General features: G+C 35.5%; 1 long non-coding RNA gene across 4 annotated transcripts; it reads left to right on the forward strand.

Moving 5' to 3' along the window:
• The first annotated feature begins 4,373 nt into the window (after window positions 1–4,373).
• Window positions 4,374–7,743, forward strand: LOC107808523 (uncharacterized). 4 transcript variants are annotated; one of them, XR_001653151.2, is made up of 3 exons: window positions 4,391–5,934; window positions 6,039–6,113; window positions 7,593–7,743. It is a non-coding gene; the product is annotated as an uncharacterized LOC107808523 (long non-coding RNA). The 4 variants fall into 4 exon arrangements; XR_012701236.1 differs by having other exon boundaries at window positions 4,391–5,056; window positions 5,671–5,934; window positions 6,039–7,743; XR_001653153.2 differs by having other exon boundaries at window positions 4,515–4,849; window positions 4,974–5,934; window positions 6,039–7,743.
• The last annotated feature ends 5,029 nt before the right edge of the window (window positions 7,744–12,772 follow it).

The following is a 12,772-nucleotide window of genomic DNA, read 5'->3' on the forward strand; positions in this document are numbered from 1 at the left end:
AAGAAAGAAAGGTAAGTAAAACTTATGCCTAAAAAAATACTTGAACAATAAGCAAATCGGTGAGCCAAGAAGAAGGTTTACCATGAATACGAGCCTCCCACAGGCCCTTTGACAAATCGCGCCATGCGCGTTCGACATATGTCGACGTCGAAACATGCTCCTGACCCGGTTCTCGAGATAGGGAACCGCACCCGGCATCCAAGCAACATCTGTGTCAAGAAAAACACTGATAAGAAAAGATGAAGAAGTCAAAACAACAAAAACTAAAAACGAAATAACAATTACAGTTCATATTCCATTTCTAGGGAAATGGCATACTCTCAGCCGGGATTAGGTCCGAGGTCTTCATTCTAACAAACCGGCTCATCTAACCCCTATCTTTGTCTTCATCTATGCTCGAGGTGAATGCCTTGGTGGCCTGGCATTGAAGCTTTATGAGCCCACCTCGGTAAAGATGAGGGCTATATAATCTTACGAGGTGGTTGAGGGTGAAGGGAAGACCGTCGATTTTGCTCACAAAAAAATGGAGCAGTATTACAATCCTCTAGAAAGAAGGATGTATTTGGCTGAGGGTCACTTGGTATTTCTTGCAGGTGTCGATGATGACCGGATCGAGGGAATCCAATGTGAAAGGATAAATGTAAATACTCAAGTACCTTTCCACGTGGGTAGTGATCGCTTCCTCCGGTGCCGGTATCACAACCTCTTTGTTTTCGCCAACCACAATCTTTCTTCACCAAATCAAGAAGGTATTTGGGTATCGAGTATATATATCTCGATACCGGCTCACATTGACCAGCAATCGACGAGGGTTTCTCGACCTTAAAGTCGGAATCGATAACACATCCCCTGGGAACGAGTTCTTCATGGCGTGGCTCCATCACTGGTTTCTCACCGGCCGACCGAGATGAGGACGCAGTCTCTTTCTGAGGAACGATTTTAGATATCTTGGCCATCTAAGTTTTCAAGAACAAAGAAGATGGGAAATTGAAATATTTTGGTGTTTGGTGAAGAACAAGCAAAGAAATTTTTAAACCTGGAAATAGAGAACTTTGGAGAAGGCGAAGAACTGTGAAGGTTGGAATGAGAAGAGTTGAAGGTAAAGGTTTAAAATAACGAAGAAGGGAGGCTATTTATAGATTTCACAATGACGGTTCAAAATTAGCAGTGGCCGACCATCGATTGACGCACATTTAATGCCTTGGTAACTGAACCGACGGGACATTTGTCACATACGTCACAATCGGGCTCGACGCAGACGTCAGTGTGTATCTAGTCAGAGGTTGAAAAATCATATATTTTCTCGCCACATTCTTTCCGAAAAACGAGGGGACTATCTATATACGGTCAAAACCGAGTTTGCGCTTCGTGTGATTAATCGAGATTGGGGCATGATGGACCGAGGTTCGTCATTGTAATATCGAGCTATGATGTGAATACATGACCATTTCAAAAGTGAACGGAGAGAGAGTATTAAGTACAAACATATTGTCATGATGATCATGTTGCTTTTAATCAAGCAAGATACATATCATTACTCAAAAGCCTTGAGAACATAATTGGTTATCCATCACATGATGCGTCTGTGTTTCCTTCGATAGTTCCCAAATATTCGCAAATGCTGCTACTACATTCATTTAAGTACTACCATTACGATTTTGAGTGGGAATTATTACAAAATGCCAACTTACTACCTCCGACTCAAAAAATATATATTTTGACAAAATTAATTTTCTTAGAATATATGTAAATATATACTCCCTCCATTTATTTTTACTGGTCCGCTAATTGAATGGAGGAAGTATATATTTACATATATTCTAAGAAAATCAATTTTGTCAAAATATATATTTTTTTAGTCGGAGGTAGTAAGTTGGTATTTTATAATAATTCCCGCTCAAAATCATAATGGTAGTACTTAAATGAATGTAGTAGCAGCATTTGTGAATATTTGGGAACTATAGAAGGAAACACAGACGCATCATGTGATGGATAGCCAATTATGTTCTCAAGGTTTTTGAGTAATGATATGTATCTTGCTTGATTAAAAGCAACAATTTTATATACATTCTTGTCATGTGGCATTGTTGCTTTAATTCCTTAACAAATATACCTAATCACTTTCATGTTTGGAACCTTTTAACACCATTTTTAACAATAAGAAATCATGCATTATTTTGAGCGACAGTGTAAATTTTTTTTATCTTATTAATAATAATTTAATTAGTTATTATAACTTGTTTCCTTGTTCTTTAAATTACATTTCAAAATACTTGTTATAAAAAATTATCTGTAATTGAGTGTCAAATTAAACTAATGATTAAAAATATTAATTTATACATTTTCAATATAAAAAAGTTAAATTCAAAAATATATTACACTATATTTGCATCAATTTTTACAAAACAGTAATAATAAGTCCAATGGTATTTCATAACCATATATTGACTTAGAATTCCTTTTCTGCGTCTATCTAGCTCGATTTCTTCGCCTAACTAAATTATTCTATTATGCAAGTCCTTGCAATTAGTCCCTTTTTATTTTGTTTTTCCCTACTTTATCGCCTTTATTGCTTCAAATTAAAAGCTATTAATTACAAACTTGCCGTAGTACGTTAGACGAGTAACCCAAATCTCTTACAAACAGTCTTAGCGTGAAGCCTGTGAATACTTGATCATTTTGCAATGCTTCACTCCGAATATATATATAAACACAAATGCACATAGGAATCCTTTTCTATATAAGTTATGAGTGCATTTTAATATGTTGTAGCAGTTGACTTTGCCTTATATTTGGAGTCACTAATTTCACCAATTACTTTGTATGATGCGTTTGTTGATCTCATATGGGGCAACTCCTTCGTTTATACCTTGCGAACGAAGCCTATCGGGTATTTCTAATCACATGGGAAAAGATCTAATAGAACTTTCAAAATTAATGTTGATTTAATTAGGAACCGAATACGATAGATAAAAACAAAAGATCCAAATAAGTGATATCGATTAATTGGAATTATGATTATTGTTGTAGGAGTTCTCAGTCGCATGGTTTTTAAAATTGGAAAATTACCAGTTATGTCAGTTCACAAGTAAGTTCGTATAAAAATTAGTTAATTCATAAAATATTATTAATATAAGCAAGTTAGTTATTTGTAGCAAAAAAATATCCAATTTTTGCTTTCTTTTGAGTGTGTGTAATTGTAATAGATTAGATACATCTTATGAAGTTTAAATCTCAGTTTTGGGTTGATTTGGTAGAGTATTGAGGTGGTTTGAATCGAAAATTCGAAGTAGAAGATGAACATGAAAAAAGATGATATGTGTATCACATATGTATCATATTCATATCAAATATGTATCACATGTTTATCCATATATACCCGTGTGTGAGATACATGTGTCGCAGAAGAATTTTTCGAACTCGATTTAAACTACGAATTTTGATACTAAATTAGTCCAAATCACTTCCAATCTTCCTCAAATTTCATATATTGACTCATCTTTATGTTTTCAATGAATTTTAACTATACACATTAATATTAAAAAGGTCCCTTCTATCTTGTATAATTTTTTTTTGTTTGTAATTCATCACCTTGTTTGCTACCTATCCATGAAATTTCCTTTTCGTCTTGCATCTAATGTTGCTGATCATGCAAATATAAAAGGAAATCTTTGTTTGTGATTCTTAGAGAGGAAGAATCCTTATTTATTTGAGTTTTTAATTTTTGTATGTGCTTGGTTAGTTTTGATATGTCTAAAATTAATGGCTAGAAGTTGATAAGTTAAGACTTATTTGAGATATTTCCGTAAGATTCCCCTTCGAATATTCCTCTATTGCACCAATACCGATTCTAATATATCCAATCTTATTCCAAATTGAATATATGAATTGTATGGGTGGCCCAAACCCATTTTGAGCTGTCCAACTCGCCCAAAGTTGGGCTAGTCATTGTCCCACCCAATTGCTGAACTCAGTCCATCTTGATCCAATCAATTTCATCTCATCTAAAATTGGGCTGATTTTTAGTCCAAATTGATCCATAAGTAACTTTGCATAAATATCTTAAATATGACTTTCTTTTATTTGATATATTATATATGACCCTAATAAAAAAAAGTCTTATTTGATAATTAAACAATTCATAAAAAAAATAACACACATCAATTAAAGCTTGGTAAGAGTTGAACGGGTTAGGTTATGACCTAAATTTTAGCACAACTTGATTCAGCTCATCTCTGACCAAGTTACTTATGACCCGCCTATTTATTTACCCAGCTCATTTTAACCGGCCCAGCACGCACATTTGACACTCCTAATAGAATTGGATGAAATTAAGTAACTTGGAGTATGTTTCAAGGAAACTGGCTTAAGCATCTATATTACTACTATATAGAAATGGGAGTTGGGGGTGGGACGAACATGTTGTTTTACTAGATTCCATGTGAATAGTAACGTGTAGTTGGCCATTTCATTAAATGAGTATATGGTTGTTTGTCTATTATATCCTTGACTTACACCATCTAATTAGTTTTATTTTTTAGGGTAAATTGGTGATTGAGTTTCTTCATCCTATTCATCTCTAAACACGTGTATTCCACTTTCAATTTATATTTTTTTACTGCCACACTCCAATAGTCCATTCTAGAAACTATTCTGATCATCATCCTTCAATTTGATCTCTTTGAGATGTTTTAATTTGGTTCCAAGTTTTCTCGGCTAATTTCTCTATTTCTCAATTAGTTTGAGTTTTCTGCTTTCTTTTCTTTGTTTAATCACCACTGCTTCTTACATGACTCACTTCTTAGTTTTACTGTTTTTATATAGCCCTCCATTGAATCTATGGGTTCTGGTAAGGATTTTTACTCTTTTTATTTTTGCTGCAAGATTTTTAGAAATTGCAACAGTCTTTATTTTGAGCCCTAAATCCCTCCTTAAGATGTTAATGGAAACTTGTGCAATTTGTGTCCCCTCAGAGGGCATCCGATTGAAAAGAATAAAACTTGTGCAATTGGTTAGTTTGGGAACAAGGTGTGGGTCTACTGTATTTTCTGATATAGTAAGTTTTTTTCGATTCTTTCTTTGATTTTTGCCTTTGTTTCTTGGTAATAAGAATTTGGTGGATATTTGATAGTTTTTCTAGATTCTCTTGCATAGGTTCTTGCTGGATTTTGTACATGCATGTCACTACTGTTTCTTATTTACAGATGCATGTTTGTATATAGATGTCTAGGTGCATGTTTGAGATACATAATTGTTTCTAATTTTAATTGAGTAAGATTGGTACTTTCAACTGGAGCCCAAGCTCCGTTCTTGAAGCAGTGTCATTGGATTATTCTTTTTCTATATTCTTTATGAAGCAAACAAAGATATTGATGCAATGGCATTGGAAAAGATAAGGTTACCCGTTTGTTGCATTTGATTACCTGTTACTTTTACTCTTCCTCTTCCATTTGGCCATTAGCTCTACTACTCTTTCCAATAAGCTTCGACTTGCCTCATTTTCTTTTGGCCTATTGCTTGGTTGATTCACTGAGTCTGCACATGCATGCTCTTATAGCTGACCATTTTTTTGTGAATTTTATTTTAGTGATTTTTTCATGTAACATGAGAGACAGCATTGCAATGATTAAATTATATACATGTTACATATGTTTTCTTTACATGACACAGAATACATGTTTGGAGAAAAGTCACTGTTAGAAAGTCAAGCTTTCTTTGTAAGGTTCAGGAGTAAAATCTCAGCTTTGTATACCTTCTAAGTTTAAAGATTGAGCTTTCAGGTTGCTTACATTTCCCAAGAATGATAGCTAATTTGTATACGCATCCAAGTTCAAAGGCTACAACTGTCCTGCAGGAGTTCAAAGACTTTGAGGTCAAATTAAATGAATCATGACATAATGGATTTTCAGGTGCTTTCTATTACGCTGCCAAAATGTAAGAAAATGTTTCTGAACTCTCAAAATTCAACTAGATTTTTTGTTGTTGTAAGATATCAGAAGTTTCGTTTAACACTTTTTTGTTTTGTTCTGTATGCGCAGCCTCCATAGAGACCACTCTCATGGCAATCAGCAAGAATCAACTGAACACATTTCTCAATCCATCAACTGAAAATGGTAATTCAAGAAGTCAATTTTGCAAGCTTACAATTTAGTATAATACATTTTGGGTAGCTTATAGCCTTTGTTTCTATGACTTATCTTCAAGACTTCCTAACTTAGATTGCGCACATCCTTAAATCTTAGCCTTCTCGGGTTTAAAGTTTCGAGTTAATGTTAAATTTAAGTATTTATGCTAACACAATTTGAGTTCTATTTTCGTCTGTTTTGATATAGAATGAAGTAGTTATGTCTGTATATGTCTGAGACCAAATGCAAAAAGATTTCAAGAAATATTATAGACATTGCAAAACAGAAAGACTTAATCGTTCAATGGCCATGACTATGTCCTTTCATAGATTGAGAAAGATAAATTTACTCTTTTTCATCAAATGAATTGTCTCAATGCAAAACCAAGTAAATTTGCATCTAATGTTGTTGAATCGTTGATAATGTGGATTGGAAAAATGATGACAATTTAAAATTACAAAACTGTAACTTCGTTGCAATCTTAAGGAGGCCAGACTAACGAAACAAGCTCTCTTACCATGACTATGGCCTCTCATGTTTAAATTCATTCTTTTACACTTCACATATTATTTAGAAAATGGTTCTACTCCAAAAAATTTAGTAAGTTAATATAAACAGAGCTAAAAGAGGGGATCGAAAATATGCTACATTTGATATGCTTGCAAGTGGAATACGGCATGGTAGTATAGGTGCACAATATCACATTATGATTCATTATCAACACTGATCTCCACTATATTATATTTTTCATTAGTGGTTCTAAATTTTTCACAGAAAGAAGAGTAAAAAAGGATGCACCAACTGATAAATAAAAAAGGCAGAAAATTTGAGAAGTTACAGTGTAGGATCATCATATAGTGTAGGTGAAAAAGCAGAAAGTCATCCTGTCCACTAGAAACCCTGTTGCAAGTATTGCTGAACAAAAAAAATTCAGTTTGAGCCTCTACATTAGTTCGTCATGATGACCATGTTACATAGAATGTTGTTTATTCTAAAGCCATTTGGAAAAAAAATGTTTAAATAGTGACCTAATAGAAAAACATGCTTAAGAGAGACAAGACTGGGATATTAGTCGTTACTAATCCTCCCATGAGTGCAGTTTTGAATTGAGAATTTAAGATATGTGAGTCGACTAGCTTTCAGCGGGCAAAAAAATAGTCATTTTCTATTTCTACTAGTTTATGGTTGCCAATATTATAATATGTTATTTAGTTCGATTGGTATTAGTTTTACTCACATGATCAATTTTTGCAGTCAATATTATGTTTGGAGACACTGATGAGAAGTATATTTTTTTGGCAATTGAATAATTTGTCAGTTGCTATATTTCACTTGATAAATTTTACATATTTGTTGGTGTGGATAAATATTCTATCCATCATTTTTGTTATTATTTCTTCTATTGGATTAGCATAAGCATATGATAAGTTTCATTTTATGATGCTTCTTGGTTTTTGCTGCTTGTAGATGTTGACATTATATTTGAGAAAAATCAGTCACTTCACAGTAGTGAGCTGTCAGTAGTAACCCTTTGTTAGGGGAGAAGAAAAAAGCCAATATTATACCCTGCTTCCTGTTGAGGCTTTGGCTGCAAAGCTACTCAGTAATGGAAAGGAGAGAAATATCATGCAAAATTAAATTTTTGTAGTGGAGAAGGAAAATGGTGACTCTGTACCACTGTTGCTGCCTTTCTTCTTGCTGCTTTGTGTTTATAGTTTCTGCCTTTGTATGAATAATGAACTAAAAATGTCGGGGCAATGTAACTACTCCCTGCGTCTCAATTTATGTGGCACCATTTGAATTTGGCACCATTTGAATTTCGAGAGTAGTTTTACTTTGATCATGATTTTCTCATATGCCTTTTAAATATTATAAATTACTAATTATATTATTGTGACTTATAGTACTCTTTACGTAGTTTTCAAATATATAAATGTATTTCAAAAGATTTAAAGATTCTACATCCGAATTCATGGTCAAAACTCTCGAAATTTGAACCGCCCCACCTAAATTGTGACATAGGGAGTATATTGAGTTTTAGTTGAATGGAGCTATATTAACTGCAACTCTACAAATTTTCCAGTCAAATACGTTAATATTGAACTTTTTGGCTCAACTTTGAGCTATTTTAAATCAGTTTTCGACTCGATCTGTTGAACTATTTTAGTGTTGGGCCCGTGCAGAGCATAATTATATAAAACATGGCCTAAGACATGTGACGTGGCACTATATGTGATGAGAGAAGCCATTTATCTTTTTCCATATGTTTTGCTACTTATTCTAATTTTTCTGTTTATCTTATTTTCGGATGAAAAATTAGAAGCGACTGTTCATTCTCTTTAACCTCTTTAGCCACATTTTCATTTGTTTTCCACCGTTTCATTTTCATTTTCTCCTACCAAACCGAAAACTCTCCGGTCTCCACATACTTTCTCATGGAACTTACCCATTCCTCATCCCCTTTTCTGCATTTGATTTTTCCTCTTTTTTCATTAATATAAATTGTGCCTGGTGCGTTTGGTTCGACCAAAATATTATTTATTTAAAATACATTGTGATAAAAATTTCACATTCTCCAAATACGCTGATGATTTCAATTCAACAGATGTTTGCCGATCTCTGATTGTGTTTGGTTCGACCAAAATGTTATTCATTTAAAATATTCATTGTGATAAATATTTCACATTCTCCAAATACGCTGATGATTTCAAATACGCTAGTTGTGTTTTGGGACTAGAGAACGCATAGAAAGGGACAAAATGTGATGTTTTTTTCTCTTATTGGGCGCATCATATTGTATGTTACAATCTTCTATTCATGAGTGTTCAGGGAAGATGTCAACTTAAGCAACATACAATATGCTTTTTCTCTTACTAGAAGTATTTTATTACTTTATGTCATAATTATGGTACTCATGTTAAGTAATTTTTCTTTAATTTCCTGATTTAAATATTTATAGTATCATGGAATAAGTGGCGATTTTCATCTTTGTTGTTGTTGATAAATACTTATAGTATCATGTCAAAGATAATACTATAATTTCCTAAATGAAGAATTGGTATCAGAATCTTTAATTTCCTAAATGTTTTTCATCTTTGATCATGAGGAGAAAATTTAGGAATTTAGGGTTGCATATTCGAGCACGAGGGGAGAGGATAAATTACCAAAGATGGTAAATTCTCCGAGAAAAAGAAAGAAAGAAAAGACGGAAAGTGTAGAAAAAGAGTTGGGATATTTCTTCCCCCCCTTCATGCGTGATAAGGTTTCATTATTTTCCTTTTTATTTCTTTTCCTTTTTTATTTTATTATCTCCCCCCCCCCCCATTTATTTAAGATTGAATATGAGAAAAGTAAGAATAGTTCATTATCCATGTAAGTGGTGGAAAAAAACATTATCCATGTAAGTGCGATCTATGATTTAGGTTTCGTAAATCTTGAATGAATCAACTGCAGCCATATATCCCAGGGGCGGAGCTAGCATATGATTTGCAGGTTCGACTGAACCCAATAAGTTTGGTCTAAATCATGTATTTTTCTTAAAAAGTTTATTACAAATATATAAATTATTAATTTAGAATCCAGTAACATAAACAAACTAGAATCCTGAACTCACATGCTTCAAACCCGCCTCTGATATATCCCCTTAACAAATTAGTAGTATAATATGACGTTCTTTTTCTATGAACTTGTAACGACCCGACCGATCATTTCGAGAGTTGTAGCCTCGTTCCTCCATTTACTTCTCATTTTATATTTTATAGCTGTGATGTGACTTACCGGGGTAGTCGGTTCGGGTCCGGAGTGAATTCAGAATGAAATGAGCTACTTAGTCTCAAGGTTGAAAGTTTAAGTTGAAATAATTGACCGGATGTTGATCTATGAGTAAACGACTTCGGAACAAAGTTTTGATGGTTATGTTAGCTCCGTTGGGTGATTTTGGAATTAGAAGCATGTCCGGATTGTAATTTGGAGATCCGTAGTGGAATTAGGCTTGAAATGACGAAAGTTAAATTTTTGGAAAGTTTGACCGGGAGTGGACTTTTTGATATCGGGGTCGGATTTCGATTCCGGAAGTTGGAGTAGGTCTGTAATGTCATTTGTGACTTGTGTGCAAAATTTGGGGTCAATCGGACGTGTTTTGATAGGTTTCGGCGTCGTTTGTAGAAGTTGAATTTCCTTAGTTTCAATGGGCTTGAATTGGGGTGTAATTTGTGTTTTTGAAGTTGTTTGATGTGATTTGAGGGCTCGACTAAGTCGTATGAGGATTTAGGACTTGTTGATGTGTTTGGTTGAGGTACCGTGGGCCTCGGGTTGATTCCGGATGGTTAACAGATCAAAAGTTGAAGTTGAGTGATTGCTGAAGTTGGACCTCTACTAGTGTAACCGCACCTGCTGAGCTTTGATCGCAGGTGCGAGCTCGTAGGTGCGGGCTGGCTCGCAGGTGCGAGATTGGAGGGGAGTGTGCAAGTGGTCTCAGGTGCGAGGAGTTTTCTGTACCTGCATGGCCACATGTGCGGTGAGAGGTGCGCAGAAGCGGAAGGCGCACATGTGCGATGGGCAATTCCGCATCTGCGTGACCGCAGATACGACAGGAAGACCGTAGAAGCGGAACTAGGCATATGGGCTTGGTCCGTATAAGCGACTTCGATGCTTGCAGAAGCGAATCTGCGGAAGCTGAGTGAGGGACGGTAGGAGCGGAAGAAGCCGCGGATGCGGGAGAGTGGTCGCTTCTGCGACGCCGCAGAAGCGGTTATGTTTTCGCAGAAACGGAAGTGCTGGACAGAACACTTAAATACAAGGGTTCGCGATTTTGCTTCATTTTAAATATTTTAAGCTCGGATTTTGGCGATTGTTGAGAGAGTTTTCGAGGGGTTTCTTGAGGTAAGTCCCCTGTGTTCATTTTTGATCAATAATTTTGTTTCCCCATTGAATTTTTTACCTAGTTTGTGTGTATTTAAGGTGAAATTTAGGAGTATGAGGCTAGGGATTTGGGTGACGATTTGGTGTCGGATTTTGGCAACTTTGGTATGGTCGGACTTGTGGTTGAATGGGTTTTCGGGTTTTGTGACTTCTATCGAATTTCGAGACATGGGCCCGAGGGCCGGCGTTTGAGTCGACTTTTGACTTTTGATTTATAACTCAGTATTTTCTTATGGAAATGATTCCTTTAGCCCGTGTTGATTGTACCACATTGTTTGTGGCTAGATTCAAGATATTCAGAGGCCGTTTCGCGAGGCAAGGGTGTGTTGGAGTAGAGATTTACTCGGATTGAGGTAAGTAACACTTCTAAACTTGGTTGTGAGGGTTCGAAACCCCGAGTTATGTATTATATGATTGGTGTTGAGGTGACGCGCATGCCAAGTGACGGGTGTGTGGGCGTGCACCGTATGAACTGTGACCTGGTCGATTTCATGAAACTGTACAGTGAATTTATCTTGTTGCTATCCATATTTTCATAATGTGATAAAGTAATTGAGCTGTCAATTATGCTAGAAATCATATTTAGGCTATTGCCGATACTGTTGAGACCTATAGTGGTAATTTCCTTGTTGTTGACTTATTGATTACAATGATATTTCATACTCAATCATATTTATTCATTACATATCATTTCTCAGTCTTTGTTGTTATTTATTGCTATATCATATTATCATTTTGGGGCTAGTTTCACGACATGGTGAGCCCGAAAAGAGAGATTGATGACTGAGTGAGGCCGAGGGACTGATTGAGAGTGACAGTTATGGGATTGGGCTGCACGCCGTAGCATGTTTATTGATTTATGCCTGAATCTGGCTTATTATAGCGCTTGGGATTGAAGGTGTCCCTCCGGAGTCTGTACACACCCCCAGTGAGCGCAATTGATTATTTTTTAGGGATGGATCTTCCCTGGATATGGATCTTGTCCGAATCATTTATTCGGGGATGGATCTTCCCCTGGGCTGGATTGGACTTATATATTACCGAGTGATTGAGCAGCAGTCGTTATATATATATATATATATATATATATATATATATATATATATATATATATATATATGGGATGGATCTTCCCTGGGCTGGATTGGCCATATACAGTTACTGAGCGATTGAGTATTCTAAGAGTGTGAGTACACGAGACTTTCAGTGTGGTGCATTGCATACAGCATGTGCATTGGCATGTAGATGTTGAGAGGTCATACTTCTCGTATCATTCGGAATTTGATCTATTTTACTTGAATTGAGTTTAACTGTTGAACTTGGAAGCGTGCCTATATTTTTGTACTGTTATTTCTATGTTGAACTGTACCTGTTGAGTTCGTTACTACCTTTCAGTCCACATGTTAGATTTGTTACTTATTGAGTTGGTTGTACTCACGCTACACCATGCACCTTGTGTGCATATCCAGGTACTTCCTATCACGGCGGTTGATGAGTTGTGGAGTTCAGATTCTCGGAGACTATCGAGGTAGCTGCTTGGCATTTTGTAGACCTTGTTTCTCCTTCCCTATCTTTTGCACTTATTGTATTTAGTTTCAGACTATTATACACAGTATTTTCCAGACTTGTAATGTATAGATTCTCATGTACTCTGTGACACCCCGTTGGTTGGAAACTTCCGCGTTGTATTTTGGGTTTCTATCCCGTTTATGAGAACTTCTATTGTT

Source organism: Nicotiana tabacum, chromosome 17, assembly GCF_000715075.1.
Source record: "Nicotiana tabacum cultivar K326 chromosome 17, ASM71507v2, whole genome shotgun sequence".
NCBI lineage: Eukaryota > Viridiplantae > Streptophyta > Magnoliopsida > Solanales > Solanaceae > Nicotiana > Nicotiana tabacum.